Genomic DNA, 27,861 nt, shown 5'->3' with positions numbered 1-27,861 from the left:
CTTCTTCATGCCTTTGGCCATTTCCATTCCTCTATTAATCCACTTAGTCCCTTTGGATTTCTACCACAGTAGCCTCCAAACTATTTTTTATAAAATTGTTTTAAGCAATTACTACTGTGCTGGTATTTTATGTATATAATGATTTATATATACACCTGAAATAAAAATAATGGCAGAAAGATATAATTAGCAATATTAAAAAGTCTATATGATTCTTTTATAGCCTCTAATTTTGTTTGGTTCTGACCAAAATATAATAATGACATTAAAATGACAGTTCAGTGATAGAAGATGACTCAATGTGCTTATATTTTCAAGGAATCCTGATTATTAATTTTAATTAATGACTGTAGTGCAATGATTCACAAGTATGATCTATGATTGGATTTAGCAGCTATCAGAACTGCAAATGATCCCTTGACAAAAATACAGTATTCTAAAAGGAAAAAAAGGTATGATAGTCTTTACTTACTAGTGTTCAGGCTGGACTTTCGAATTCATCCGTTAATTATGCAAAGGAATTTTTGTTAAAATTTTGCTAGGCTTTCCTCTTGTTCTGAGGTCAATCAGTTGGTTTTGCAAATGAATGGGAAGTTTTCAAATATTTTAATACTATGTGGAAAATTCTTTCTTTAATTATACTTTAAGCTTTGGAATACATGTGCAGAACGTGCAGGTTTACTACCTAGGTATACACCTACCATGGCGGCTTGCTGCATCCATCCGCCCATCATCTACATTAGGTATTTCTCCTAACATTAACCCTCCCCGGTCCTCACACCCCATGCTATCCCTCCTCAACACTCCCCCACCCCCCAACAGTCCCCAGTGTGTGATATTCCCTCCCTGTGCCCATGTGTTCTCATTGTTCAGTGTGGCGATTCCTCAAGGATGTAGAAATAGAAACGCCATTTGACCCAGCAATCTCATCATAGGGTATATACCCAAAGGATTAAAAAACATTCTATTATAAAGACACATGCACACTTATGTTTATTGCAGCACTGTTTACAATAGGAAAATTCTTTTTCTACATTTTCTTAAAGTTAGATAGAAGAATTTTTGAAGTTTACTGTCCTTATGTAGATTTGGCAAAGGAAACACTAATAATATCTGTTATCAAGTGTTGTATAGCATAAGTTTCTTTTGAAAATGGTGCCTTATTTGTTTGCTGTTAAAATGTCACCTTTACTTTGATAGAATGATTAGCTATATTATTATTTTCAAAAATACCTGCTTATAGCTCATTGTGGGCAAATGCCTATTATCACAAAAAAGGCCAATAAATTAGGAATATTTGTATTTTGGGGAGAAAAACATAAACTTTTCTTTTAAATGCTTTGCTAAAATAAAATTGTGAAATTTAAATTTTGTGGGAGTAGAAAACTTTTTTTGGTCACTTTCTGATTTGTTACAAAATATTATAAAGATTCTAATCGTCAAAGGGCTAGTGTATTTGTCTGTTTTCACACTGCTAATAAAGACATACCCAAGACTGGGCAATGTACAAAAGAAAGAGGTTTATTGGACTCACAGTTTCACATGGCTGAGGAGGCCTCACAATCATGGCAGAAGGCAAAAGGTACTTCTTACACTGTGGTGGCAAGAGAGAGAAACTTGTGCAGGGAAACTCTGGTTTTTAAAACCATCGTATCTCATGAGACCCATTCACTGTCATGGGAATAGCACAGGAAAGACCTGCCCCCATAATTCAGTCACCTCCCACCATGTCCTTCCCACAACACTTGGGACTTATGGGAGCAACAAGATGAGATTTGGGTGGGGACACAGAGCCAAACCATATCAACTAGTTAACATAAAACTAACCAACTTATAAATATTGAAAGTGCTTGAAAGTGCAATAATACATTGTAATACAAAATTTAAAATAAGCCTCACTGCATTGGTTTTATATACTGTGTTGCACCTTCCTTGGAACACCTTGATTCAAAGACCTTCATCTTGCACAAATCCTATGCAAAGTCTTACTGCTTTCTCACTAAATAAATGTCTACTACTATCAGTTATAAAATATACTACATGCTAACCATGTGATGTTAACAACTACATGAAATAATCTTGCCTCTGAAAAAGCTTTCCCTTTACTATTTCGTCTGCCTGACACACCTTCGCCCCTCATTGCCTAAAGAATTTGCATTCACCCTTGAAGTTTCACTTCACCTTCCCTCCAGATCTCCCCATGCTTGTTCCTCTGGATTAGGCATCCCAAGAGGTAAACAAGAAAACTTTGTACCACATAGAATTTTGCTAATTATTTCTTTGTAAAGTATTTTAAAATGTTGAAGCTGGTGAATGAGACATTTTTTTTCTCCATAAAGAGACAAGCCTTACCAATTAGCTAACATTTTATGTAATTACTAAAGGCTTCAGGAATGGGTTACAAGAAGATATGCTTGAAAAAAATCAGTGTACTTAATTGCATTTTTATAGAACTCTGGACTTATATCCTATATTATCTTGTATTTATGTCAGACAGTATAGCACAATAGGAGCATGCCACCATTCTGCCTGGATTCAAACCCCACATTTGCTGCTTATTTACAGTGTGTCCTTGGGCATATTGTATAAAATATTTTTGCCACAATTTCCTCATTTGTAAAATGTACATATAGTACTACTTATCGTATAAGGATAAAATGGGCATTAAATGATTAGTCTTATGATGTGCCCAGAAAAGAACTCAATATCTTTTAGATATTCTTATGGAGCCTCTCATACCATGTAACTGCTTAGTTATATTCTGCTATCATGAAACTCAGAGCTTTCTTCTCCACTTTCACAATGGTTGAATAATAGGTGCTCACCAGGTGTTAAAGGAAGTGAAGGAAATATGGAGGGTAAAAAGAGAGAAGTGAGGGAGGGAAGGGAAAAAAAAAAGAATTTGTCTTATCATGGTGTTTTTTCTAACTCAAAGCCTTGTGTCATGTGCTTCAGATATAGTCTATTTCACTTTCATTTCTTTTCCTTCCTTTCCATTTATATTGATGCCAAGGCATAGCACAAAATTCTCACTAAATATTTAAGAAATACATAAATTATGCAATTTTCTTTCTCCAAGTTATACTGAAATTCTATCCTCTTCCTTCTTTCTCGATAATAACATAGACTTCTTTTTCTGCTACTATAATTTGATGACATGAACCGCATCAGACATCTCAAGTTATCTTTCAGTCAGCCTCTAATGTTGCATCTGACATAATTTAATATTCCCCTTCCTCAATTATCTCATTTTATTATGCCTTTTATTTCAGTCAAAACTTCTTTTTTCCCCTCATGTTTTCTCTGGGTATCTGTGTAGCTTCCAGTATGTTATCACTTATGTTCAATAGGATTTTATGTTACCACTTATGTTCAGTAGGCTTTTGTTTTCCTCATAACTTCTCTCATTTAATTAAAAATGTAGTAGAAGCTGTGTTCTAAGAAAACGTACACTGATTAAAATGGACATTATGTTTCTTTCTCCAGAGTAGTATTAGCACCAATAGTAAAAAATTCAGATTTTCTACAAACATGACTACTTGGTTTGGCTTTCACACCATTCTCTAGAGGAGTAACATTTGAGTGGCTATCAATTGCTTCTGAAGGCATTCATTAAAAAATTGTGTGTGTGTGTGTGTGTGTGTGTGTGTGTGTGTGTGTGTGTGTGTGTGTTTTCTAAAATACATAAGATATTCAGAACTTACAGTCATAGCACTTGCATTTGCCATTAGCTTAAGGTATAAGAACATAGATTTTAAGTTATTATAGACTATAAATCAGATGTTTTGCTTTTTAGGTAGAAAAGCAATTTACCCAAATAATTCAATTGTTTGAAAATTAAACATAAGTATTTTTAATACACAGTAAAATCATTATATCTTTAATAATAGATCAATTTAATATGCTATAAGGCTTTAAAAGGTTGTTATTTAAGCTTCCTAAAACTTTTGTGTATCTCATGCCTTCCACATAAAACCTTTGCATACACATCACAAATATCATCATTCCTTTCTTCTTTTCCTTGCAGCCACTATAAATGGTATTACAATGACCAGCAGTGGGAAGACTGGATTTTTTATATAGGTATCAGCCTTTCAAAAATATCATATTCAATAATAGAAACAATTAATTATTAATGACTATGTATTTCCACCTGAAAAATAAATATACGTTAGCTTTATGAGATTATTTTAATTTCATAAGAGTAAAAATATTTCTTTATACTTCATGCAGTTTATTTAGATTTCATCCAATAAAGATGTAATGCAGAGATATGGTGTTGGATGAGACAAAAATAAGTAAAATTCCTAATCAATTATTTAGAAAACTTAAATATTCTCAATACTCCTGTCATGGTTGAGACACCATGCTGTACTGTTTATTTTTATGCTGAATTTTTTGATTTGGAACGAATTCTAGAGTCAGAAGGAACAAGCCAAAAGAAAACACCAGGTATAAAAATTCATCTTTTGAATAAAAGTAATAGGGGCTAAATTATCTCGAAAACTTTTCCTCATATGCTTACTCAACTGATTTTTATTCATTGCTGAAATGATTTTTCTATAACAATTTTAGAGTATTAGGACAGAAATTATGATCTATAAGGGTAGGAACTTTAGATATCGTAAATATAGATGATTTAATTCCTTTTGTATTCCTTAATATCTGTAATTAACATATAGCTTAAATAATATCTGTAATGAAAATAGAGATAGTTATGTTCTTAGGGAAGAATAAGATAAATGAATTATAAAGCATAATTTAATTCTATATTATTGTGAAAGTTATATAACACATTCTGAAGTTAGAGATATTTGTTTATTCCTTCTTTTGAATAATGTCAATGAATATTTCTTCCTTTTATTCAGATTGCCAGTGAAATTATGTTAATAGAAGATTGATAGCTAAAACCAAAGGAAAAGGCATGCATCTACATTTTGCGGTGTGATAACATTTAGATCTCTTAGAAAAACTATGATTTTTGACTTATTTGAATTAAATAAGGAATAGGATTATTACATATAGCTATTGAAGGTAACTTAATCATAGAATATAGTTGGCCAACAGGAAACCCCAGTGGATTGCCTCTAGTCTTTTCTGCTTAAGCATAATAATGTAGAAAAATTATGGATTCTGAAGCCAGATAGATTGGAATCTGAGTCCAACGTTTTTTAAAGTTATCTCCTCGTTGTGCATTTTGAGGCATAATATTAAATACCTGTAAAATTCAGCATTCTCTCTTTAAATTGGAATGATAATTAAATTACAGCATTAGCACTGGAAGTATTTATTTGGAAGTCAAAAAGGGTCAATTATTTTTCCTTTTTTGGTAGCTGAGAATTTGAGAGACAAATCTTCTCATGATTTGTAGCTCTGTCTCTTTTGTTAATGGGTTAAATGATGCTTAATGAAATTGAATAATTCCATTGCAAATTGCTACACCCAGTGTTTTGTGTGTTGCTGTCACTTTCAAGAACTCAGTGACTATAATTCATTGCATCAATTTGTAATCCACAGTCTGTATAGTGTTTATTTGACCTATCTTACTTGTAGTCTCTTAATTTTACTTCAATATATAGAAATTAGGAATAAGCTTGTCACTGTTATTTATTCTTTTATACATTCAACCCATTAAAACTTCAATAGTGATGGCTTGGCTGTACTTCAAGTTAGTCTTAGCGTCAGATTCACTCTAGCACTACATGTTAATTATAATTTTTAGATAGCACTGATGAAACTGGAAATTAAATACAACATTTTTGGCAAGTTTTTCTGGCATTCCGATGTGGTTGTTATTGTGATCAGTGTAAGGTAAAACAAAGCCTCTTGTTATATAGATTTACAGCCCCAGAAATTATCAGCAATTCATTAAAGTACATTTATAATGGATAATCATTGATGTGCCATATAATCATGTTTTTATTCCCAACCATTTGGTGTACTCAGGCATTTCATTCAATAAAGAAAATACTGTAAAAGAAGACAAGCTGCCTTGCATACCCTACTGTTTTGACACTTGTGCATTCTATATATAAAGACAAAAGCCTTAAATTTAATCATATAACTTAATTAAAATTATATGATTAAACTCTAAACTTCTGTAAAATATATACTAAGATGGTTACTTACTAGTTATTTGACTACCCAGCACCCAAGAAATATTCTTTTGAAAGGAAATTGACAATATATGAAATTTGGTAAGAGGCAGAGCTGATAAAATAATCATCAAATAGAAAACAATAAACATTAAAGCATAATTAAATAGGGGAAAAAAGTAGAATTTGTTTATTCATAACTGTTTATTTAGAAAGGCTAAAAACAAACCATACTTCATATTACTTTGCCTTACTATTAGCATCTTCTTATAATTTTTACTTTTTCAATAACATATACATACCTACATATATGTGCATACACATATATACACACACAGAAAATATATATATGTATTTTCTATATATACATAGAAAATATATATTTTCTCACTATATATATATATATATATATATATATATATGGAGAGAGAGAGAGAGAGAGTTTTATTAGTTTAGAAATAAAATTATCATAAAGGTAGCCTAGGAAAATTCAATGGAAAAATCAATAGCTTCTTCTCTGCTGACAAAACAAAAGTAAAAGTTAAAAGTGCAAAGTAACAGTACCAACAAAAATGTTTGTGTAATGTAAAAGAATAAATCTGCATAATAATGAAATATGTAAATAAATATTACCGTACATGTGAGGATATGCCAGATTCTTTCACTGAAAGAGACACACTTCTTTATAAACTAATATATAGGCTTAATTAAATTCCAAGGAGATCCTAATGATGTTTCTGCTTTGGGTGTATTTGGTAAACAAAGTTATTCTAACCTTTATATCTCATTAGATACAGCAATTGATAAATAAAACCGGAGGGAAATGATTCATAAGAAAGACTAGCCTATCAGTTACTAATCTATAAAGTTACTTATATAATAAATATTATAGAACTGAAGAAAGATTGATAACCCAATCATGAAATAGAAGTTAGAGCTCTTAAACAGGCTCTTAATTATGTAGTATACAGTATAAAACAATTTATTTCAAAAAGGAAGTCTTCTTGAGACTTCTTCAATGAATCAAAGTCATGATTTTTTTCCCCTTCATTCTTTCCACATTTTGACTTGTTGCTGATTCTCAAATTTCTTTCTAAATCTTGTATATCTTTTTTTTTTCATTTACTTATTATGAAGTAAAACACTATTCAATGTAGGTAAGAGTAGATTTTAAAAATACTTTAAAAAAACCCTAAAAATAAATAATGACAAAATACTAGTATGATAACCTTTCCAATTTTTGTATGCTACAGATAAGCTTTATATTTAAACCCTTCTTTTCATAATAGTAGCACACTATAAATATTATAGAAATTAATTCTTCTTTACTGAATAACATACCTTGAAAATTATTTTAAATATTATTATATAAGCATTCCCATTCTTATTATCAATGTATTTTATATATATATATATATATATATATATATATACATACACACATATATATATATATATATATTTTATAGTTAATTATATAGATATATCACTGTTTGCTTGGACAATCTCTTACCATGAATATTTGGATTGTTTCTAAGTAATTGATCCTCTAAACAAGAATGCAGAAATATCCTTGCAGGTTTATTTTTTCACATTTGTCAATTCATTTCATTGAGATACATTTATAGGTGGTATAATTTGCACTTTTGAGAAGCATTTAAATCATACTGATAAAGGATCTATAAGATGTTGATGATTCCTAGCTATATACTTTTGCCAGCAATCCATCAGTGTCCACTTTCCCCCATTCTTATCACTTAAGTTTTAGCAGTTAGAGAAGATAAAATTATCTTGTCAATGTTTTAATATACTAAGTTTTAGGACTGTTAAAATGTTTTATATTATCATTAAGCATAAGTTTGATATGCAGGCTACCATTGACACTAATTTCTATATAATCTGTACTTCACATTTAAATTATTTGACACAGAGTTGTGGACAGTCATTTTCAAATTAGTATAGTTATCTGGTTTATTTGTTTTGAAATTCAAGCTAGTTGAATTTTTTGGCTAAATTTTAGTTACTTAATTTTTTCTGTTTGTCTTGGAAAATTGAGTGCTTCTTGGAATGTATCGTGATTGTCTTAAAGGTATAATACATGACTAAGGGTGTTATTTTAATCAACTAATGAAAATATATATTTGTAACATGACGCTTCATTTTCCCTACCACCTTCTTAACTGTTTTCTGGAATATTTGGTCTCTGGGATTTGTAGCACACATTTTTATGATGTGTGAGATTGTGGGGAGGTAGCACACTACTTTGCCTAAGTTACTTTACTTCAGTGTCCACCAGCCATGCCTTTTCTTTCTTTTCTGTATTCCCTGGAACTTGTGAATCTGATTATAGGAAAATGGTGGTGAGTTTGTGAGGAAATGACATAGAACAAGGAGCAGAACTAGTCTAATGTATGTCTTGCATCAGCTCATGGGATTTGAATCACACTGCTATCAATGTCTTAGTTCCTGAAAGCCGCAGCACTCAGGATCACTGGGCAGAGGTGATGGAGCCTTTTCACAATTGCTTACTACTTCATGAAGCAAAGCTACGGCTTGACATACTAAAGACTGGATAGGACTCTCAATCAGCCAAACTGGGAGTTAGGTTGTCTGTTGGCGTTTTTTAATGTGTTTGCATGCTTTAGTCTCTTGTTGTATCTTTATAAATAATACATATATCCTAATACTTAGTTACAATTTCATAGCAAGTACCTCAACCCAAGATTTTAATTTTACATACATTTGATAAAATTTTAATGGATACTTAAGAGTATTCTTAAATAAGAATCTTCTATATGTCTGATGTATTAACATTAAAATCACTTGATCTGAAATCCTGAATAATTTTACTATTTACTATATGTGTGAAAAAGTTAATTTTGTGAAAAATGTTTTTGTGTACATATTTGTGTGTGTGTGTGTGCATGCATGTATGTATATGTGTTGAATGATTGTATCACATTCAGTAGTATATCTCGCCCAAGACTTTACTACTGAATGTAATACAGTCCATCATTCAACACATAAGTACTGAATGCCTAACATGTAGCAGGGACTATACTCTGGATACAATTAAAAAAAAAAAATAAAAGTCTCTGCCTTTGGGGACACTTTTAGTAGAAGGAGAAAGATAAAATAGAAAAATAATGATTATGTTAGGTGATACATGTTATGGAGAAGAAATCAGGAATCAGGGAAATAATGTAAGAAATCTTTTGCTGGTGGGGAAAAAGATACAGTTAGAACAGGTCTAAAAAAAGTTTGGTGGGGAGTGTTCCAGAGAGAGAAAACTGCAAGTACAAAAATCCTGGAGTAGGAATGTGACTGATATGTGTTTGAGGAGGAAGCAAGGAACAGCTGGAATGGATGAATGAGGAAAGAGTGGTTGGAAAATATAAAATGAAGCCAGAGAATGTTTGTGGGTAGGAAGAGTGGACAAATTCCATAGTCTTGTAGGCTATTTTTGATGACTGGCCTTTCCTCAGGATGGTATGGGAAGATATTGGAGGGTTTCCAGCAAAGGAGTGGATTAGCTGCATTACCTTTTACCACACTAGAGGGTAGGGACAGGGGAAAGCAATGGTGGAAGCAGAAACATCCATTGTGGCTATTGTGATCCATCTATGCAAAAGATGGCAATGGATTGGACCAGAATAATAGCAAAGAAGAAGATGTGGTTAAAAAAAAAATTAAACACACACAGAAAAAGAATGTGGAGAAGAGAAGATGAACAGGGACTTGGAAAATGTGGAATTTCCCCACAAACAAGTCTTATTCCAACTTAACTCTAAGCCTTTGCCTACAAATCCAGCCTTCAAAGAGGAAACAAATTAGTAACTCACAAAAGGAAAAATAAATTAAACATATGACATTTAATACATTTTGCTTTTAACAGCTGTATTGAGGTATAATTGATTTTGTTTATTTTTTGAATTGCACTTGTTTAATGTATACAATTTGATGAATTTAGACATATGCATAAACCTATGCGTATCACCACAATCAAGGTATAAATATATTCATCACCTCCAAAAGTTTCCGTGTGTGTGTGTGTGTGTGTGTGTGTGTGTGTGTGTGTGTTTTAGGGGTAACAACAATCAACCTGAGATCTAGTTTCTTAAACTTACTTTAAGTGCTTAATACTATGTTGTTAACTTTAGGTGCTCTTGTACAGCAGAACTCTAGAGCTTATTCTTCTTGCATAATGGAAACTTCATATTAATTGACTAACTCCCTATTTCCCCCTTCCAATAGGTCCTGACAACCCTATTCTTTTTCTTCTTCTGTGATTTTGACTATTTTTAGATACCTCATATAAGTGGAATTATATAGTATTTGCCTTTCTGAGGTTGCGCTATTTTACTTAGCACAGTGTCTTGCAGGTTCACCCGTGTTGTCCCAAATAGAATTCCTTCTTCTTATGGCTAAAAACTATTGCATTGTATGTATATATCATATGATCCAGAACTCCCATGTTTATTACAGCATTATTCATAACAGCCAAGATATAGAAGCAACTCAAATTTCCGTTGGCAGATGAATGGTTAAACACACTAATTTTTATTTCTTACTTTGGCGTTGTATATTGACATTGTAAATAGTTCTTGTCAATTGATGTATTATTTTATGTATACTGTATAAAGAAGTGCTAGGTTTTTAGTGCCATAGTTAGAAATTTGAGGTGCATCTGAAATCAACTAAAAATGCATAGATTTTGTTTATAATATGTCTTTCAAGTTAATTCAAGTCTGTGAGTCTTTATTAAATGGCTGTGTGTTCAGAGATGACGAATTTACAGCAAATTTGATTCCAAAATAAACCTGGGAGGCTGCAGCAGATGGCATTGATACCTTGCCCCTAAACGTACATTTACTTGCAGCCGTACCGCAATTCCTGGGTCTCTTATCTACTTCCCACCTCAAGGGTTTTCATCTGCATCTCTCTGTTTCTCTGCCTAAGGCAATGCCACAGCTTACTAAGCTGAAGTTTGAGGAAGCTAATGCCCCTGGAGCAGGTAGAAGTCACTGGATAAATAGTTCAGCATTGCTGTCCCTCAGTCAGACAGTTGTGATTAATGTTTTATATGATTATGCATGGAGCCTCTGTATTAGTTTGTTCACATATGGCTTTAAAGAACTACCAGAGACTGGGTAATTTTTGAAGAAATGAGGTTTAATTGACTTACAGTTTTGCAGGCTATATAGGAAGCATGGCTGGGGAGGCCTCCAGAAACTAACAATTGTGGCAGAAGGCAAAGAGGAAGCAAGCATATCTTCACAATAGTGCAGCAGGACAGAGAGAGAGAGCCAAGGGTGGCGTGCTACACACTTTTAAACAACCACATCTCATGAAAACTCATTCACTGTCACTAGAACACGAAGGGGGAAACCTGTCCTCATGATCCAGTCACCTCCCACCAGGTCCCCCCTCCAACACTGAGAATTACAATTCAACATGAGATTTGGGTGGGGACACAGAGACAAACCATGTCAGTCTTCAATAAGTCCAAGTCCCACTTACTCAGAGTGTTCCCATAGTACACCCTTTACTGGCTTTTGCCCTTCTTTACTTCCCTTTTCCCCTCCCTTGCATGCACTTTCTGGTTCACCTCCCAAATAAATGAACTTCAAAGTATTTGTCTTAGGGTACACTTGGGGGTCCCACATCAAGCTAGACAGAAACACTTTAATGAAATTGCTCATGTCTGGTTGACAAAACAAAAGGTTCAGGAATGTTCCTCAGGAGTTAAGCAAAGGTTGTCGGTAGCTCCTTCTGCTTTGTTTTACCACTCTTTGCCCTTATTGGTCTCACTGTGACCAGCATTATAGAAACAAAGGGTCTTGAGCCGGTAAAGCTCAAAATGGTGAATGTGGTGCTGTTTCCATAATTAATCATTTTTTGTCAATAGTTACAAGTGAACACAGCCATGAAATGCAGAATGTATAATAGGAAGCTGAAAATTTATTGGCATATTGAGGATATGTAACAGTCACCTGTATCAGTAACAAAGGAGCAGGAATACAACTTCTCAGAGGCTGGGTTCTGTGTTTCTGACATCCAGAATAAAGCTAGGAAGAACTTACAGTCCCATAATAACTTAAAAGATGACACTGAATTTACAGTTTGGCTGAATTCTAGGGAAATTACATGTTGTAAGCCCTTGGTAAAGATCAGATTCAGAAATTATTTTTTTAAATGAATTTAAAAATATAAAGTAAAACCCCAATTTCCATATTAATTTGTGATGTGTATTTACTTTGGAGGTATGCCAACAGTTTCCGGCTTGGATAAATCTTGGTACAAAGATTATGGATGAGCTAATATTCAATACTCCTTTTCCTTCCCTCTTCTGGCATAATCTAAGCCTCAGGAACTGAAATATCCATAACATAAAAAAATTCTTTTTTATGTTATACAAAGAATCAGAAAGACACTACTTGTTTAGAAATTCAAAAGACTGTTAACAGAGAACACATATATCTCTTTTGACATGAAACTTTTCAGATAAATCAGGCAGCAGAGAAAGACAAAGTCAGAAAACGTTTATCATTTTCCTGCGATTACAGAAATCATGAAATGTTTTTGGTCAAAGCAGAGTGAACCAAATTAAGGTAATAATGTGTAATAGCTAATAAACTGATAACGCAGGTGACAACTGCAGCAAATGCATGATCACATATTTTTCCCCAAGATGGTTGTCAGTAGTCTCATGAGTATGTGTGTGGGCAATGGGAAGTAAGGCCCGTGTAAATAAAATGTATTTCTTTGCTTGAGGAATTTATAGTTTCGTGGTTGAAAAACATATATAAACATGTTATTTCTATACAGTGTGAAAACACTGAGTTTTTGACAGAGTTGGATGCAGAGAAGTGGCATGATCTGATTACATTTTCAAAGAATTACTATGGCTTTCCTGCTGAGAAGAGACTGAGAGGAGGCTGGAAGACAGTAATCCAGGTAGAAGAGTTTGGTGGACTAGGGACAAGATGGTAGCAGTGAGCTAATGTGAACATGACACAAAGAGATTATATTCATTCACTTATTCATGTCTTCATGCATGCATTCATTTATTCATTTAGACATAGGTCCATTCTTACCAAAAGTTGCAAGAATAACACAACATACACTTCACCCAGATTTCCCAAGTGTTAACATTTTACTATATTTGCTTTATCTTTTTCTCTCTTTGTCTGAGAGAGAGAAATAGACTTACATTTCTCCAAAATATTTGAGTAAATTATAGGCATGATACTCCTTCACCTCTAAATATACCTGGGTATAATATCTAAAAACAACAAAATTCCCTGAAACAATCATAGGAAAATTATCCAATTCAGTTTTAACATAGATATAGCTATCTAATCTACAGACCTTTTCCAAATTTGTTTACCTGCCCAGTAATGCCTTTATAACAAAAGAAAATCTGTAATCATGTATTGCATTCAGTTAGTTGTCTTGCCTCTTCCATTAATCTGCAGTAGTTCATTTCTCTTTCTTGTGTTTCATGATATTGACACATTGAAAAAGTAAAGGCCAGCTATTTATAGAATGTCTCCCAATTTGTGCTTGTCTAATATTTCTTCTTATACATTCACCTTATGCAGGTTTAATAGAAATACCTCAGAAATGATGTTCTTTTCACAGAATTTTACATCAGGTGACACATGCTGTTACCAGTCTCATTAATGGTGTTAACTTTGATCACTTGGTTATAGTAGACTCTGCTGTCTCTCCCCTGTAAAGCAGAATATATAACTTTGTAATTTAAAATGTTATTATTTTCAGACTATGTTAAATATTCCATGTGTTCTCCAAATTTTATTGTGTTACAGGATGTTTGGGGTGTTGCTTTGCCAGCTGGAAACCTCCGTGGCCAGTGGTGCCTTTGCTTGAGCTTTGCTTTGGCCCACTGGGCCCACTCAGCCTGGCAGGCTGCTCTTAGCTTGCATTACTGGCCTGGATCCCATGCTTGCCAAGGGCAAGTGGAGCAGTGAGGGGTGTGTGAGAGAGACAGCATGGGGTCCAGCCCCTGTGCATAGCCAGGAACGTTGGCTGCAGTGGGTGGGCAGCTCCAGGCATTGGCACAGGTGCTGGCTCCCTGTGAGGCTGCAGCTGCAGCTGGACCAGACATCCCACAAGCAGGTTCCATGGCTGGCACCAGGGAATACTGTGGCACCTAGAAGCTTTAAGATGCCAGGAACTACAGAGCCCCATAGATGGTGTCTCAGCCCTGGCTTGAGGAGCCCCTAGGTCTGGGCTCCCCATAGGGCTGCAGATCTTCTTTCCTTTTGCCCACAACATCGCAAGCAAGGGGCATGCTTCAGCCTTGCTTGCTTATAGCTCTTTCAGTCCTGCCATTCAGCAGGTCCTGAGTTCTTGTCCTATGCCCAGGAAGAATGAAGTATGTGGACAAGTGGAGATAAATAATTCTATTTTTTAAGTGGAGGATGAGCAAGGTGAAGAGGAGCTTTATTGTGTGATAGAATAGCTCAGAGGAGACTTGCAGTGGATAGCTCCTCTGCACAGCTAGGGTGATTCAATGAGTATTCAGCTCTTAGAAGAGAGGAGACCCTGGGGTCTCTCTCCGCAGCTGTTTATTCCATTTTCTCCTCACTCTCAGCAGAGAGGAGGCCTGAGGTGGGTAGCTCCTCTCTACAGCTGAAGTCTGCTTAGTTCTCAGCAAAAAGGAGACCGTGGAGTGGGTAGCTTCTCTCTGCAACCGGTCATCTTATCATCTCCTTGAGTCTGGCTGAGTCTGGGGCTTTTATGAGCCTCAAAGAGGAGGAAGTGCATCCTACTTAATCCATGGGAAGCCTCGATAAAGCACCACAAGTGCTAGTCCATGGGACCGGCAGCCCCACCCCCGGGCTTCAGGCCCTCCCCAGCTTGAAGGGAGCTTCACCAGGGTCCCACTCCCTTATGCCCAGGAGACTGTCTGCTTCCTGCTGCCAATCATGGTGCCCAGGCCATTTGTGCCAAAGGGCATTTGTAGGCCAACACCAAGCTGCCCTCGCCTTCCCTCCCATGCCTGTTGTTACCCAAAGTCCAGAGGGGGCTGAGGCAGCAGGGGCCTTGCATGTCAGTGCTGCCTCAAGTGGATGCACACCCTGCCAAGCTGCAGTTGTGCCCAGGCTCAGCCCCAACCTTGCTCCAAGATTGGAGAGGGTGCCAGGAGCAGGGAAAGGCCAGGCAGTGGGAGAAGACATCTCCAAGCCTGTGGGGGCTGGGGTCCTTCCTGCATCCCCAAGACTTCAGAGTTGCCCAGGTCTGCAGCCATGACTTGGGTGGCTACAGCTGTGCTCCTGCCTGCCTCCAGCCTCCAATAGCACTGGGAGGCCCATGTCCACAGCCAACTAGTTACAAGTTGGCTGGGTGGTCACGTTGGTGCCCGGGGAGCATGAAGTTCCCATCCTGTGAACTCAGAAGGAGATGGCACTTCCACGTGTTCCCAGATCCTGCCAGCTCCATGGAGTGCACAGCCCTGGCCATGCCTTTCCCACTGTGGCTAGTGTCATGGCAGTGGCCATTCTAGATGAACTACCACTGCCATCACTAGTTTTAACATCCATTGATGATTCTCACTTTCATTGATTATTACCAAGAGGATTGTTATGATTTTTTAATTCCATCAATTATTTTTATTAATTTATTTTCTACCAAAAGGAAGAGCTTTTCCCTCATCCTTATTTTTATTTTTCAGAGTGTATTTTATATAATAGGTTATAATTCTTTATTGTCATTATTTATTTGAATGTTCAAATTGTCCCATTCTTGGCCAATGGAAATTCCTTCAAGTAGGTCACAGTTGCCCTTTTGACATGAACCATAATTCTTTGAGCACCCTCCTGGCTTTTATCACAGGGTGTTGCAGGGTCCTCTTTTACTTTCCTTGCCTTAGCACTAGAATCAGCCATTTCTTCAAGAAAACCTGGTTCCTTTCAGTGAAGAATGGTGTTAGAGATGAGATCAAATCAGGGTTCTATCTGTAACCATCACCACAGGGGAGTCATTGCTTCCAGGCATTGTTAGTATTCATAAAGCCAATTACAGAAAGATAATGGTGTATTACCCTCACTCACCTGTATCTATTTATTCAGCTTACTAGCTATATTAAAAACAATGGATTCACACTGGTCTCTCTGATTCCATTCCAACATAACATGATAATTCTATATTCTCCATTTTTATATTTATAACTGTCCTCTCTGCAAGGGACAAACAAAGCTCCCATAATCTATAATATGTTCACTTACATGTTTAATCCTATAATGTATAGAAAATAGTGTCAGTGTTACTAACCCAGGCATCTAGGAAAGAAAGACTACTCAGTAGCATTCAGTATTTATTTAGGGTTCTTTTTGTCTTTAGCTGGAAAACATAGTCCAGCTATGGTTAGATCTTCTCCCACTACTTCTTAGTGTTATTTATTAAAAATATTATTTATTTAAAATATGTTGGATCATTTATTTCTGTTTCTGTTCAATTTTAGAATTTTTCACTCTTCATTTTTGTTTTATTTACTTATTTTTCTTTTTGGTGTGTGTCTGTGAAACATTAATATTCTGAAAGTGAGACCTACATTAAATTCTACTTTCAACTACATTATTTCCCTTCTTGTGTTTTCTTTTTGTTCGTTTTCCTTATATTCATGTATTTTTAGCAGATAATTTAATTCATTTAGGCATATTCATTTATTTTTATTGATGAAGTGTTTGAGGTTAAATAATTTCCTATTATCGCTATTTTATGTGCCACAGATTCTCATATAGAGATATATAGATAGTATATATGCTTTAATACACACATGTATGTGTATGTTTGTTTTTTATCAGTCCTTGTTTAGAAATTCTTTAAATTTGTTTTGTATTTTCATATTCACCCAATTTGTTTAACAAAAGTTATTTTTGATTTTATATTCATATGATCTTTTACTTTTTTATTTTAAAATAATGTTTTTTCTTATTAGAGATTTAATTTTAACATTTATAATTAAATTATGAAATATATTTATGTAACGTAGTATATAATTACATTTTAAGAATGCCCAATGAATATTTGAGAAGAAGATATATTCACTTTTACCTGAGTGTAAGGTTCTGTGTGTATTTATATCTACTGTATTGATTAGGTTTTATAGGATTTCTGTATTCTGTTCCATAGGCACTGATTGATCTTTTACTAGTTCTGATATATTAACATCTCCTGGGCTTGTATGTTTCTATCTGTGTCTTTTTGAATCTCCTGTAGTTTTTGCTTTATAAAAGTGTCTGCTATGTTGTTTTGGTGCATAGATATTGATAGTTGTCATATCTATTTTGTGAATTCAGGCTTTTGACATTAAAAAGAGAATTATTTCCAGCATTTAATGCTTCTTAGCAAAGTTTAAAATTAACTTCCATACAATGTTGCCTTTGCTCTGTTATTATTCCTAGAAGCCTGGTGTGTGTATATATATATATATATATACACACACACACACACACACACACACACACATATGTATATGTGTGTGTATATACACGTGTGTATATATACACATATATATGTGTGTGTATATACACGTGTGTATATACACACACATATATATACACACACATATACATATATATGTGTGTGTGTATATATGTATATATATACACACACATATATATACGTGTATATATATATACGTATATATATAGACACACATCTGAATTATTAGCCTTTCTGAATTATTTTGTGTATATTTTGGATACAGAATGTATTGGGTATTTGTGAGCCAAATTGAAAATAATTTGTTTTTAATGGATGCGTGAATCCTATCCATTCACAATAATTGATGTGCTAAACATTTAATGACAACTCTGTCATTTTATGTAATAATTATTATGTATACTGTGTGATATTCGCTGTGTTTCCCTACACGAAGTGGGGTTTTGGACTCTTTTATTCTATTTTGTAATTTCTTTTGATGTTTAAGAAAGATTGCACTTTTGTTTTAGGAGTCAATTTTTAATTCTTTTTACATTTTCTTATTCTTTTGCTTTTGTTTTAACATGTTTTTGTGTTGTTTGAAGTTTTGAATGGCATATTCTAACTGCAAACTATTGCCTACACATCAGCTTCACTACTTTCTCACTTCTATCGATTTCAGTTGTGTTATTTCTACTTTGTCAGAACATATAACACACATTATGTGGCATATAACATAGAACATTATTACTTTGCTCTCAACTTTATCTTGTTTTTTGCTCGTCTTAGGTTTACAATCTGTAATATTGCTCCCTTGAATTATTTGAAAATGCTACTCCTTTGTACCTTATTTTGCTTTGTTTTTGTTTTTGGCAATAAAGAAAGAGTTAATAGACATAAGGCTGGCCACACCACATTGAGACAGAGTTTTTACTAAATCTCTCTGAGACTTTGGGGGCTAGGGTTTTTCAAAGATAGTTTGGGTGAGGGGTGGGGGTAGCTAGGCTTGCTGTCTAGGGGTGCTTGCAGCTTATTGGCTGGGGTTACAGTCATAGGGTTGTGGAAAATGGTCTTCTGCACACTCAGTCATTTCTGATGGGGCCACAGGAGTGGCTAGTGGGTCCAGGTGGAGCCAGCGATCATCAAACATGGAAATAACCTGAAAAGGTATCTCAAAGGTCTAAGCTTAGCTTCCAGAATAGTGATACTACCTGCAGGAGTAATAGGGGAATTTGCATAGCCTGGGACCTCCAAAATAATGGCTGGCTATTGCTTATGTCTATAACTTAGCAGAATTCAGGTCCCTCTATCCTGCTAGCCTGGTTATCTCTCATTTACTTTAGAAAGGTAGTTGAATCTGCCTTTTATTTTTCTTCTGTTATCTTTTTTTCCCCATTCTTTTAAACTTTTAAGTTCAGGAGTAAAAGTGCAAGTTTGTTACATAGGTATACTTGTGTCATAGGGGTTTGCTGTATAGATTATTTCATCACCCAGGTATTAAGCCTAGTATTCATTAGTTATTTTTCCTGATCATCTCCCCACTCCCACCCTCTGCCCTCCAAAAATCCCCAGTGTGTGTTGTTCCCTTCTGCGTGTCCATGTATTCTCATCATTTAGTTCCCACTTATAAGTGAAAACATGCGGTATTTGATTTTCTGTTCCTGTGTTAATTTGCTAAGGATAATAGCCTCCAGTTCCATCCATGTCCCAGCAAAGGAAATGATCTCATTCTTTTTTATGGCTGCATAGTATTCTGTGGTGTATATGAGATACCTTATTTTGTATGTAGAGTTTTGGAAGTCCGATGCCAACTATTTATCATCGTTTTTATTTATTTATTGGCTAAAGTGTGCAGATTTTTATTCATCTATAAAAATTTGGTATTTTTACTTTAAGATCACTTTGGACTGATTATTATTAATCAATTTTCTCTGCCACTCACTGAGCCCTTTCAGTATGTAGATTCAGAACTTCTTTTATTTTTGAAAGGCTACTTTCAATTGTCCTTTAAAATTTAGTAATTTTCCATTATTTTACTTGCAGACAGTTACAGTAAATTGGATCTCCTTTGCCTGTCTTCCATTTTAAGCACCTTGTTTCTGAGCCTTTTTGTTTCTATTTTATTTTCTTTGTTGTTTTTCTATTATTTTTAAATGAACATCATTATACTTTTATTTTAATATATTATTTCTTGGTATCTTGTAATTTACTATTTCTGATATGATTTTGTCTTTTGAAATAGTTTTTTTCTCTTTTTAGTGTTTGAATTTATGGTTCAAGTTTTTTGTTTTGCTTTGATTTCACTCCATATCTCAAAGTGTTTGTTCATTAATTTAGTTTGGAGTATTGTGTTAAAATTTTCTTCTTTTTCACTGTTACTTTTTTGGATTTACAGAAGTAGGATTTTATCAGCTGAATTGTATGTATTCTCATTTTCTGATTTTTTTTTTAGTGGCCTACATTGGTGATTTGTAGTTTTCTTTTTTTTTAAATCATAGTTCAAAAATGTCCTATGTTGTCAGTGTGAAAAAATCATAGTTACAAAGTGCATTATTTTTTTGAAGGGAAAATTTTATAAGGAACTAGGTTATTAGTCTTCCAATTGTATTTTATTTTCTATTATCTTGCTGAGTCTAAATTTCTCTCTCTTGCTTCTTTTTCACTTCACCATATAATTTCCAAAGGGCACTTGTTTCTTCCTTCTGATTCTCTTCTTGAAGACTGATGCCAACTTCTTGAAGACTGATTCCTCGCATAGTGTGTGCATATTCTCTTCCCTACCATCATTGCTCTGATCTAGATTTTCTTCCAGTATTTTCACACATAGGGAAGATATTTTTTGAAATATTTTGAAACCAAATAAATAACACCTTATGGAAGGAGCTGGAAGTTTTCTTTTCTTTTGAGGTAGAGTCTCGCTCTGTTGCCAAGTCTGGAGTGTAGTGGTGCAGTCTTGGCTCACTGCAACCTCTGCCTCTTGGGTTCATGGGTTCAAGTGATTCTCTTGCCTCAGCTTCCTGAGCAGTGGGGATTACAGATGTGTGCCAACACACCTGGCTAATTTCAGCTGGAAGTTTTCTAAACCTTGAATACCAAATTAAATTTGACACAGATTTACATTTGACTGGTGCAAAAGTTATTGTGGCTTTTGCCATTAAAAGTAACAGGAAAAACTGCAGTTAATTTTGCCCCAACCCCCAAATTTTATCCCATGAAGAAGTAAAATCAAAAACAAAACAGCAACAACAAAACTCTTACATCTATTTTGAACATGTTTGAGCCTTCATGTTCTTTTCTATGTCCCAATAAAATTCATTTTTAAAAAATCTCATTGTAGGAATCATATCATCCCTTGGATGACATTCTCTAAGAAATAAACATAGTTCAACATTTCCTAAGATTTAGACTTTGGTGAAGATTTGAACATACTAAATGAATGATGTCTTCATACTTTCTTTTCCTTATTTCTGTGCTTCTTATTCCTGATTTGTGTTACAGAGTCCAAAAGTCTTCTCACTCTAGTACAGAGAACAATCCAACTCTCCTAAGAGTCTCTTCTAATTTATCTACCCAAGTTAAAGTGCTCAGCAGTAAAAAAAAAAAAAAAATCTACCTTTGTTGGAAGTTTTATAAAATAAAGCACATTTTTACTTTGTTACCATAGTGGGTTAAAAAACGACTTTATGATCTATATATTTGTTGTTAACAGAAGAATCTCTTGAGGACAGTGAGATAACATAAAAGAATGAATTTTCAAATCAGACTTATAAGAATCTGAAATCTTACCTAACATTTAAACTTTACTAAATAATGTCCAAAAAATTTAAAAAGCGCATACAAAATAGAGTGAGAACTCTGGCACACCAAAGGTGACATGTCAGATCCTGTCTTTTCACATTAGTTCCTAAAGTGAAATATATCTTAAATGAAAACTATAAAAAATTGATACAAAAATCTGAAGAGAATGCCAAAAATGGAAAGATATTCCATGTTCATGGATTAAAAGAATAAATATTTTTTAAAATGTCCATTTTAAAATGCAATCCTTATAAAAATACCAATGATGTTCTTCACAGAAATAGAAAAAAAAAATCCTAAAATTCATATGGAACCACAAAAGACCTAGAATATCTAAAGCTATCCTAAGCAAAGAGAACAAAACTGGAGGAATCACATTACCTGACTTCAAATTATACTCCAGAGCTTTGGTTAATCATAACCAAAACAGCATGGTACTGGCATAAAAACAGGCACATAGACCAATGGAACAAATTAGATAGAGAACCTAGAAACAAATCCTTACACCTACAGTGAACTCATTTTTGACAAAAGTACCGAGAACATACACTGGGAAGGGGGGTGGGGAATCTCTTCAATAAGTGATGCTGGATAAAGCAGGATATTCATATGCAGAAGAATGAAACTAGACCCTATCTCTTGCCATACACAGGAATCAAATCAAAATGAATTAAAGGCCTAAATATAAGACCTCAAACAGTGAAACTACAAGAAAAGATTGGTGAAAATCTGCAGGACATTGATCTGGGCAAAGATTTCTTGAGTAATATCCTACAAGCACAGGCAACTGCAGCAAACATGGACAAACAGGAACACATCACGTTAAAAAGCTTCTTCCCAGCAAAGGAAATAATCAACAAAGTAAAGAGAACCCACAGAATAGGAGAAAAGATTTGCAAACTACACATCTGATAAGGTATTGGTAACTAGAATATATAAGGAGCTCAAACAACTCCACATAAAAAAAAAATTCTAATACTCTGATTTTAAAAATGAGCAAAAGACTTGAATAGACATTTCTCAAAAGGAGCCATATAGATGGCAAATGGATATATGAAAAGGTGCTCAGCATCATTGATCTTCAGAGAGCTGCAAATCAATGCTACAATGAGATACCCCAGTTAAAATGACTTTTATCCAAAAGTCAGGTAATAAAAAATACTGGCGAGGATGTGGAGAAAAGGAACATTCCTCATACGCTGTTGGTGGTAATGTAAATTAATACAGCCACTATAGAGGACAAGTTTAGAGGTTCTGCAAAAAGCTAAAAATAGAGCTATCATAAGATCTAGCAATCTGATGCTAAGGTATATACCTCAAAGAAAGGAAATCAGTGTACAGAAGAGATAACCTGCACTTCCAAGTTTACTGCAGCACTACTCATAATACCCAAGATTTTGAAGCAACCTAAGCGTCCATCAACTCTTAGGTTATCAACAGATGAATGTACAAAGAAAATGTGCTACATAAAATGGAATATTATTAAGCGATTAAAAAAGTGTGATCCTGTCACTTGTAACAACATGAATGAAACTGGAGGTCATTATGTTAAGTGAAATATGCCAGGCACACAAAGACAAACTTTGCATGTTCTCACTTATTTGTGGTAGCTAAAAATTAAAACAATTGAATTCATGGAGGTAGAGAGTAGAAGGATGATTGCCAGAGAATGGGAAGGGGATAGTGGAAGGGTGGAGTGGGGGGAGTGGCGATGATTAATGGATACAAAAAATAGAAGGAATGAACAAGGCCTAGTATTTGCTAACACAACAGGATGACTATAATAAAAAAAACGATTTAATTGTACACTGTAAAATAACTGAAAGAATATAATTAGATTGTTCATAACACGAAGAATAAATGCTTAATGTGATGGATACCCTAATGTGATTATTACATATTGCATGTCTATAACCAATAAATATATACACCTTTATAACCTCAAAAATGAAAAATTAAGAAAAAATCTTATTACTCCATATTGGTGAAATGTAAGGAGAATGTAGTAGTGGAGACATTTTCTTTCTTCTTTTTTTTGAGACAGGGTCTCTCTGTTGCCCAGGCTGGAGTGCAGTGGTACAAGCATAGCTCACTGCAGCCGTGAACTCTTGGACTCAAGCAATCCTTCTGCTTCAACCTTCCAAGTAGCTAGAACTACAGGCATGTACCATCATGCCTCGCTAATTTTTGAATATTTTCTAGAGATCAGGTCTACTATGTTGCCCAGGCTGGTCTCAAATAGTTTGGGCATTTTCTAAAGTGAAAATGTACTTATAGCAGTCTGAAAAAGCTTATCTTAATTCACTGAAAAGGAACAGTTAGGAAATTAAATGGAGCTTTGTTGTATTAAAGGAAGTCTTGATCTTGATCACATGAACTGAAGCATCTGTTTCCTTCAATATTTGACTTTTAAAATCTGGATTATTCAGACTATAAGCATGAGAGTTGCTTTTTTAAAACTCCTCTCATGCTCTCTGACTTGCAGTAATCTCGAGCTTTGTTTCAGAGGTGACAGTGCTATTTTGGAGAAAATTTTATTTTCTGGAAAAATGAATTGATTTTTCTAGTTACATATATTTTGTTGTAAATATATTTCTAGTGCTAGTAGATGGCAGGAGTTTCTGTTGATATAAATAGTGAACTCAAAAATACATGCTTGTAAATAAATGTTTTCCATCATATCATGTAGTATTATTTTTCTAACATGTCTCAAAATCATATTTGTGGTTGCGCATTCAGAGGACTCCGGGGCAGAGCTGAGGACCAGTCGGCTACCCCACAGCTGTTGTAAGTTTGCTGTGAGAAAGCTGGAGGCAGCCCTGGGGACTCCTGTGGACAGAATCTCAAAAGGGTAGCACTAGACCAACCTGAAACTAATTTTTGAAGATAAGTTACATATTAAATCTCAAATTAAAAGGTTAAAGAAACTTTTTGAAAAAATTATACCTTCTTATACATTTTATAGAAAGATCATTTGAAAAATACAAAAGAGATACAATATATATTCTGAAACAGAGTTTCTGGAAACAGTTTCTGGAAAAGAAGAATGTTTTGAAGTTAGATTTTATTGGTACATTTAGTCCTTTCAGTGAGAGATTTTATTGGAAATGTGTCTTGATTTCTACACCTTTGGAGACAATCAACACAGCTGACGTAGTCCCACTAGAGGGCAGGTTAAGAATACCCACCAATGAGCTCCTGATAGTAGAAAGAGGTGAGAAGTAAAGGCATACAGAAAAAAAAAAAAAACTACCTCCCTTGGGGACAATGTGGTGATCTCAGTCATGAAGATCAAGAAATGAAGGAAAGTCTAGCCTTTAGCTAGACTTAGCTGGAGAACTAGCTAAAGAAGTTATGTTTAATTCCAGAGTCCTGGGCCCCAGCTAAAAAAATATTTCGAATTCAGTTTATCTTGGAGGATCTCAGATCTGCATATTTTAACAAGTATCTCAAGTCAATTAGACTGATTATCTGAACATACTTTGAGAAACATTGATTTGGCCCTTTCTGTATCAGCATCAATATCTAAGTGGTCTTTTCTGAGCAGCTCAGGCAGAACACAGCAAAAGAGCTTCAACACACTATATTCTTGTCCAAGAACTTAATATAATTCATATTACTTAAGTAATTAATGTTATTCATTACATCAGAGAACAGAATTGGGACTCTTATTAAGTCTCCTAGAAAATTAGAAAGCAATGTATGTACTTCAATATATATATATATGTATTATATATTTTTAAAAGCCCATATGGTTGTCTCATTATCATTGCAACAAATCAAAATTCCAGATTTACATACAGTCAGCCCTTCATATCCATAGGTTCCCCATCCTCCTGTCTTTTTCTCCCACTCTGTCACCAAACTATTTCTTCTCCTGAGTTCTCTAACTAAATTCTTTTCCTATCGAAGTCATTTTGGCTTTGAAAAAAAAAAGATCAACCTGAAAAAGAGATTATAGGGTGTGAGCCAAACTATGAAAGTCCCTGGTAGAACACTCTTGCACATTTTTCACTCTCTAACATTATTGTCGAGTAGACTCAGAATGCAGAAGGATGAGCTCTGCCAGGAACGTGGGGTTGCTTGTTTCCCTGAAGACTAGTTATGACTGTATTTTTTGAAACATACAATCATAGCGGTGCCTTAACCTTTAATATTGATGACATAATGGTTTGTTATGTTTTAATTAAGCTCTAAGAATATTTCTGGCAATTTAGTATTACCTCTCTTGTGGCCTACACCCAGAAGTTACCCTTTCAAGGACGACCTACAATATGATTCTGCTAATGCTCGTGTTTTACATGCCAGTCTCTTACTCAGATCATGGTGTTTTTTTTTTTTTTCTCCTAAAAATACTTTATAGCAAAGAATCACATATCAAAAAAAAAGTCATTTATTAAACTAAGGGAATAAATAAGAAGACCAAAAGGAATTGCCAAGAAAGGCTTTTACTAATGCTTTACATGAGGGATCTTTGCAGAAGCCTATGAATGAGAAAATGGCCAGATTTAGGGAACTAATAGCCTTTTGAGAGCAAAGTTGTATCAAGCTCATTTGCTTTTTGTTTTGCTATTTTCTTCCGCATATTATTCACTTCGAATTTTGTATTTTTTTTCTTAGAGTGCTAACTTTCATGTTGCTTTTCTAAATTATGCACTACTTCTGCTGTCACATTCTAATTAGCCCTTTCTAGTTATACATAAAACAGTGTAAAATCTCAAGATACAACTTTTCTTGCTTCTAGGGTAGGTGACCCACAAATGGGAAGTTCAGATAGATGCAGTTTAACAGAGTCCGCAAGAATACTGACATACCCATGAGAAATCTGCTTTCCAGGTCTGACAGATGACACTTTCGCAATGATCAGCCTTATGGGCTGATCTGCATTACTAACATTTCCTTGGTAATCTGATGTCACTTGCAAGCAGCTCAATATTATAGGGTTTTTATCCTACATCATTAGACCTACTTCATAAATTTTGCCCAAGAGGCAGACTTGGCTTTTACGTATGTCTGTTGATTTAATGAAAAACAGATTTCCCTTTTTTTCTTCCTATGTGATTTGTAATATGGCATATTAATAGATATTGAATAGAAAATTCTTATATTTTGAAACATTTGAATGTGCTATATAAGCTCTATTCATGTCAATTAGGACAATGATTTTTATTTACTTTTTCAATTACTATGACATCATTTTTATCGGTAGGACTATTTTTGCATGGAGTACAACAGGGCAGCCAATTTAAAAAGCTTCTTACAATAGAAACTTTGTCATTGTTCTCCACCTAGTACCTATTATAGTTTATCGTAAAGTAAATTGAATTAACTGGACAAGGAGCTTGGTGACCCAAATTTTATTTCAGCTATCAGGTCACCTTCTTTGCAGCAAAAGTGCATCTTCTAGAAGTCTTTTGACCTTTGTCACAGTCACACAGCTCTCAACTTTTTCTGGTTTGACTCAGAGTGCAGCACAGAATTACAAAGGAAAGAGACACCTGGCCCCTGGGGCACAACCAATTCATTTCCAGATAATTCATACCTGGTGCAGCACAGAATTACAAAGGAAAGAGACACCTGGCCCCTGGGGCACAACCAATTCATTTCCAGATAATTCATACCTGAAAAACCCTGACTTGCCTGCACCAGCCACAGACCCCATTGTTGACTGCAGTGTTGCAGATAAATTATCTGGAGTCAAAGTCCATTCCAGTTTTCCCAGAGATAGTTTTGGAGACATTTTACTCTTTATATCAATTAAGAGCAATAGTACAAATTCAGTCGGGAAAAGCTATTTTTAAAAATACTAAACTGAAAAATGTCTCTGCCAATATTAATTGTATTTTGGTTCCACCTGTATATGCTGATATCCAATCTCAACATGAGACTGATTTTTCTTCTCATACTTCCCCTCTGTTTGCTCCTTACAGCAAAGTTACATTAAAAAATGAATATTAAATAAACTAAAAAGGAACTGAAAAGGGGAAACTTCACAACTTACAACTTACTGCTTTCCTATAAAACATCTTTCATTTCCTCGCAATGTGGTTGAGGTTCGTTAGAGAAAGACAAGAAGGCAAAAGCTGAAGGCGTCTTCTCGAACAATGACAGAAGCTTTTCTGCCTGCATTCAACTTGAATAGGCCTTAATGTTTTTTGTCTGCTTGAGACCACAACTCAAATATTCTGTAGAGTTCAGATGGGACCAAAAACTGATTTAAGACATGAAAACTAGACCTGTTGACAAAAGCTAAGGGAAGTGAGGTTATTTTACCTGGAGGAGAAAGACAAGGGAGACATACAATTCAAGCATGGAAAGGATGTTGCATAAAATGTTGACACCAGCTATTCCATTGGAACCTGGGATTTGCATTTAATTCCATTTGAGCTAAAATTCAGTTGTTTTAATTCATAAGAGAAATTTGACATTTATATTAAATCTTCTTCACTAGACCAAAACAAAGGGAAATGAAAATTAAACATTCTTCGGTTATAAATAAGAACTAAGATTGTCTCTG

The 27,861-nt window shown here is 34.6% G+C and overlaps 1 protein-coding gene and 1 long non-coding RNA gene across 2 annotated transcripts in view; both read left to right on the top strand.

Moving 5' to 3' along the window:
- SPAG16 (sperm associated antigen 16) overlaps positions 1-27,861 on the top strand; it is an 818,550-nt gene that overhangs the window by 431,597 nt on the left and 359,092 nt on the right. The window lies entirely within an intron of this gene.
- On the top strand, positions 1,649-27,038 carry LOC116551475. Its single transcript, XR_004268955.1, has 3 exons — positions 1,649-1,810; positions 9,344-9,354; positions 27,027-27,038. It is a non-coding gene; the product is annotated as an uncharacterized LOC116551475 (long non-coding RNA).

The sequence above is a fragment of the Sapajus apella genome, unplaced genomic scaffold (assembly GCF_009761245.1).
Source record: "Sapajus apella isolate SASKATOON/1434 unplaced genomic scaffold, GSC_monkey_1.0 scaffold10, whole genome shotgun sequence".
Classification (NCBI taxonomy): domain Eukaryota; kingdom Metazoa; phylum Chordata; class Mammalia; order Primates; family Cebidae; genus Sapajus; species Sapajus apella.
This window is presented reverse-complemented; position numbering and strand designations above follow the sequence as displayed.